This window comes from Triticum dicoccoides, chromosome 1B, assembly GCF_002162155.2.
Source record: "Triticum dicoccoides isolate Atlit2015 ecotype Zavitan chromosome 1B, WEW_v2.0, whole genome shotgun sequence".
NCBI lineage: Eukaryota > Viridiplantae > Streptophyta > Magnoliopsida > Poales > Poaceae > Triticum > Triticum dicoccoides.
This window is the reverse complement of record NC_041381.1, coordinates 96,540,656-96,546,989: the sequence shown is the minus strand read 5'-3', so window position 1 is coordinate 96,546,989 and position 6,334 is coordinate 96,540,656.

Here is a 6,334-nt window from a genome sequence, read left to right as displayed (position 1 = left end):
GGGGCTCTCGCCCCTCCCATGCCATGGAGACCAAGGACCAGAGGGGAAACCCTTCTCCCATCTAGGGAGAAGGTCAAGGAAGAAGAAGAAGGGGGGCTCTCTCTCCCCATCGCTTCCGGTGGCGCTGGAATGCCGGCGGGGGCCATCATCATCACCGCGATCTACATCAACACCTCCATCATCTTCACCAACATCTCCATCACCTTCCCCCGTCTATATTCAGCGGTCCACTCTCCCGCAACCCGTTGTACCCTCTACTTGAACATGGTGCTTTATGCTTCATATTATTATCCAATGATGTGTTGCCATCCTATGATGTCTGAGTAGATTTTTGTTGTCCTATCAGTAATTGGTGAATTGCTATGATTGGTTTAATTTGCTTGTGTTTATGTTGCTGTCCTATTGTGCCCTCCGTGTCGCGCAAGCATGAGGGATTCCCGTTGTAGGGTGTTGTAATACGTTCATGATTCGCTTATAGCGGGTTGCTTGAGTGACAGAAGCATAAACCCGAGTAAGGGGGTTGTGGCATATGGGATAAAGGGGACTTGATGCTTTAATGCTATGTTTGGGTTTTACCTTAATGATATTTAGTAGTTGTGGATGCTTGCTAGAGTTCCAATCATAAGTGTTGGAAATATGCCCTAGAGGCAATAATAAATTAGTTATTATTATATTTCCTTGTTCATGATAATCGTTTATTATCCATGCTATAATTGTATTGATAGGAAACTCAGATACATGTGTGGGTACATAGACAACACCATGTCCCTAGTAAGCCTCTAGTTGACTAGCTCGTTGATCAATAGATGGTTACGGTTTCCTGACCATGGACATTGGATGTCGTTGATAACGGGATCACATCATTAGGGAATGATGTGATGGACAAGACCCAATCCTAAGCCTAGCACAAAGATCGTAGTTCGTATGCTAAAGCTTTTATAATGTCAAGTATCATTTCCTTAGACCATGAGATTGTGCAACTCCCGGATACCGTAGGAATGCTTTGGGTGTACCAAACGTCACAACGTAACTGGGTGGCTATAAAGGTGCACTACAGGTATCTCCGAAAGTGTCTGTTTGGTTGGCACGAATCGAGACTGGGATTTGTCACTCCGGTTAACGGAGAGGTATCTCTGGGCCCACTCGGTAGGACATCATCATAATGTGCACAATGTGACCAAGGGGTTGATCACGGGATGATGTGTTACGGAACGAGTAAAGAGACTTGCCGGTAACGAGATTGAACAAGGTATCGGTATATCGATGATCGAATCTCGGGCAAGTACAATACCGTTAGACAAAGGGAATTGTATACGGGATCGATTGAGTCCTTAACATCGTGGTTCATCCGATGAGATCATCGTGGAACATATGGGAGCCAACATGGGTATCCAGATCCCGCTGTTGGTTATTGACCGGAGAACGTCTCGGTCATGTCTACATGATTCTCGAACCCGTAGGGTCTACACACTTAAGGTTCGGTGACGCTAGGGTTATAAAGGAAGTTTGTATGTGGTTACCGAATGTTCTTCAGAGTCCCGTATGAGATCCCGGACGTCACGAGGAGTTCCGGAATGGTCCGGAGGTAAAGATTTATATATGGGAAGTCCTGTTTTGGTCACCAAAAAAGTTTCGGGTTTTATCGATAACGTACCGGGACCACCGGGAGGGTCCCGGGGGTCCACCAAGTGGGGCCACCGGCCCCGGAGGGCTGCATGGGCCAAGTGTGGGAGGGGACCAGCCCCAGGTGGGCTGGTGCGCCCCCCACAAGGGCCCAAGGCGCCTAGGGTTTGCGGAGGGGGCGCACCCACCTAACTTGGGGGGCAAGTTTCCCCTCTCCCCCCCCCCCTTGGCCGCCACCCTAGATGGGATTGGGGGCAGCCGCACCCCTTGGGGTGGAAACCCTAGAGGGGGCGCACCCCCCTCCCTCTCCCCTATATATAGTTGAGGTCTTGAGGGCTGCCAACACATGAGTTTCTCTCCCTCTTGGCGTAGCCCTACCTCTCTCCCTTCTCCTCTCCCGCGGTGCTTGGTGAAGCCCTGCAGGATTGCCACGCTCCTCCACCACCACCACACCGTTGTGCTGCTGCTGGACGGAGTCTTCCTCAACCTCTCCCTCTCTCCTTGCTGGATCAAGGCGTGGGAGACGTCACCGGGCTGTACGTGTGTTGAACACGGAGGTGCCATCCGTTTGGCACTAGGATCTCCGGTGATTTGGATCACGACGAGTATGACTCCTTCAACCCCGTTCTCTTGAATGCTTCTTCTTAGCGATCTACAAGGGTATGTAGATGCACTCTCCTTCCCCTTGTTGCTGGTTTCTCCATAGATAGATCTTGGTGACACGTAGGAAAATTTTGAATTTCTGCTACGTTCCCCAACAGTGGCATCATGAGCTAGGTCTATTGCATAGATTCTTTGCACGAGTAGAACACAAAGTAGTTGTGGGCGTTGATTTTATTCAATATGCTTACCGTTACTAGTCCAATCTTGTTTCGACGGTATTGTGGGATGAAGCGGCCCGGACCGACCTTACACGTACACTTATGTGAGACAGGTTCCACCGACTGACATGCACTTGGTGCATAAGGTGGCTAGCGGGTGCCAGTCTCTCCCACTTTAGTCGGAATGGATTCAATGAAAAGGGTCCTTATGAAGGGTAAATAGCAATTGACATATCATGTTGTGGTTTTGCGTAGGTAAGAAACGTTCTTGCTAGTAACCCATAGCAGCCACGTAAAACATGCAAACAACAATTAGAGGACGTCTAACTTGTTTTTGCAGGGTATGCTATGTGATGTGATATGGCCAAAAGAATGTGATGAATGATATATGTGATGTATGAGATTGATCATGTTATTTTAATAGGAATCATGACTTGCATGTCGATGAGTATGACAACCGGCAGGAGCCATAGGAGTTGTCTTTATTTATTGTATGACCTGCGTGTCATTGAACAACGCCATGTAATTACTTTACTTTATTGCTAACCGGTAGCCATAGTAGTAGAAGTAATAAGTTGGCGAGACAACTTCATGAAGACACGATGATGGAGATCATGATGATGGAGATCATGGTGTCATGCCGGTGACGATGATGATCATGGAGCCCCGAAGATGGAGATCAAAAGGAGCAAAATGATATTGGCCATATCATGTCACTATTTGATTGCATGTGATGTTTATCATGTTTATGCATCTTATTTGCTTAGAACGACGGTAGTAAATAAGATGATCCCTCATTAAAATTTCAAGAAAGTGTTCCCCCTAACTGTGCACCATTGCGAAAGTTCGTCGTTTCGAAGCACCACATGATGATCGGGTGTGATAGATTCTTATGTTCACATACAACGGGTGTAAGCTAGATTTACACACGCGAAACACTTAGGTTAACTTGATGAGCCTAGCATGTACAGACATGGCCTCGTAACACAAGAGACCGAAAGGTCGAGCATGAGTCGTATGGTAGATACGATCAACATGAAGATGTTCACCGATGATGACTAGTCCGTCTCACGTGATGATCGGACACGGCCTAGTTGACTCGGATCATGTAATCACTTAGATGACTAGAGGGATGTCTATCTGAGTGGGAGTTCATGAGATGAACTTAATTATCCTGAACATAGTCAAAAGATCTTTGCAAATTATGTCGTAAGCTCGCGCTTTAGTTCCACTGTTTAGATATGTTCCTAGAGAAAATATAGTTGAAAGTTGACAGTAGCGATTATGCAGATAGTAGATAGCTTATGTCCTTAATGCACCGCTCAGTGTGCTAAACCCCAAACGTAGTCTATGGATGTTGCGAACATCGGGCATGCACGTTTTGATAACTACGTGATAGTTCAGTTGAACGGTTTAGAGTTGAGGCACCAAAGACGTTTTCGAAACGTCGCGGAACATATGAGATGTTTCGAGGGCTAAAATTGGGATTTCAGGCTCATGCCCACGTCAAGAGGTATAAGACCTCCGAAGATTTTCTTAGCCTGCAAACTAAGGGAGAAAAGCTCAATCGTTGAGCTTGTGCTCAGATTGTCTGAGTGCAACAATCACTTGAATCGAGTGGGAGTTGATCTTCCAGATGAGATAGTGATGTTTCTCCAAAGTCATTGCCACCAAGCTGCTAGAGCTTTGTGATGAACTATAACAAATCAGGGATAGATATGATGATCCTTGAGATATTCATGATGTTTGACACCGCGAAAGTAGAAATCAAGAAGGAGCATCAATTGTTGACGGTTAGTGAAACCACTAGTTTCAAGAAGGGCAAGGGCAAGAAGGGGTACTTCATGAAACGGCAAATCAGTTGCTGCTCCAGTGAAGAAACCCAAGGTTGAACCCAAACCCGAAACTAAGTGCTTCTGTAATAAGGGGAACAGCCACTAGGGCAGAATTACCCTAGATACTTGGTAGATAAGAAGGCTGGCAAGGTCGATAGAAGTATATTGGATATACATTATGTTAATGTGTACTTTACTAGTACTCCTAGTAGCACCAGGGTATTAGATACCGGTTCGGTTACTAAGTGTTAGTAACTCGAAATAAAAGCTACGGAATAAACGGAGACTAGCTAAAGGTGAGCTGACGATATGTGTTGGAAGTGTTTCCAAGTTTGATGTGATCAACCATCGCACGCTCCCTCTACCATCAAGATTAGTATTAAACCTGATTAATTGTCATTTGGTGTTTGCGTTGAGCATAGACATGATTGGATTATGTCTATCGTAATACGGTTATTCATTTAAGGAGAATAATGGTTACTCTATTTATTTGAATAATACCTTCAATGGTCTTGCACCTAAAGGAATGGTTTATTGAATCTCGATCGTAGTGATACACATTTTCATGCCAAAAGATATAAGATAGTAATGATAGTACCACTTGCTTGTGGCACTGCCATGTAAGTCATATTGGTATAAAACGCATGAAGAAGCTCCATGTTGATGGATCTTTGGACTCACTCGTTTTTGAAAAAATTGAGACATGCGAGCCATGTCTATTGGTGTATACGCATGAAGATACTCCATGCAGATGGATCATTTGGACTCACTTGATTCTGTATCACTTGAGACATGCAAATCATACCACATGGGCAAGATGACTGAAAAGCCTCGTTTTCAGTAAGATGGAACAAGATAGCAACTTGTTGGAAGTAACACATTTTTATGTGTGCAGTCCAATGAGTGCTGAGGCATGCAGTGAATATCGTTATGTTCTTACTTCACAGATGATTTAAGTAGATACTGAGTATATTTACTTGATGAAACACAAGTCTGAATTATTGAATGGTTCAAGTAACTTCAGAGTGAAGTTGAAGATCATCGTGACAAGAGGATAAAATGTCTATGATATGATCATGGAGATGAGTATCTGAGTTACGAGATTTGGCACGCAATTAAGACATTGTGGAAATTGTTTCACAATTAATACCGCATGGAACACCATAGTGTGATGGTGTGTCCGAACATCATAGTTGCACCCTATTGGATATGGTGCGTACCATGATGTCTCTTATTGAATTACCACTATCGTTCATGGGTTAGGCATTAGAGACAACCGCACTCACTTTAATAGGGTACCACGTAATTCCGTTGAGACGACACCGTTTGAACTATGGTTTGGAGAGACCTAAGTTGTCGTTTCTTAAAAGTTTGGGGCTGCGACGCTTATGTGAAAAGGTTTCAGGTTGATAAGCTCGAACCCAAAGCGGATAAAATGCATCTTCATAGGACACCCAAAACAGTTGGGTATACCTCCTAATTCAGATCCGAAAGCAATAGGGATTGTTTCTTGAATCGGGTCCTTTCTCGAGGAAAATTTTGTCTCGAAAAATTGAGTGGGAGGATGGTAGAGACTTGATATGGTTATTGAACCATCACTACAATTAGTGTGTAGCAGGGCACAAGAAGTTGTTCCTATGGCACCTACACCAATTGAAGTAGAAGCTTATGATAGTGATCATGAAACTTCGGAACAAGTCACTACCATACCTCATAGGGTGACGAGGATGCGTACTACTTCAGAGTGGTACAGTAATCCTGTCTTGAAGGTCATGTTGCTAGACAACAATGAACCTACGAGCTATGGAGAAGCAATGGTGGGCCCATATTCCAAAAAATGGTTAGAAGCCATGAAATCCGAGATAGGATCCATGTATCAGAACAAAGCATGGACTTTGGTGGACTTGCTCATTGATCGGCAAGCCATTGAGATAAATGGATCTTTAAGAAGAAGACGAACGTGAACGGTAATGTCACCGTCTGTGAAGCTCGACTTGTGGCGAAGAGTTTTTCACAAGTTCAAGGAGTTGACTACGATGAGATTTTCTCATCCGT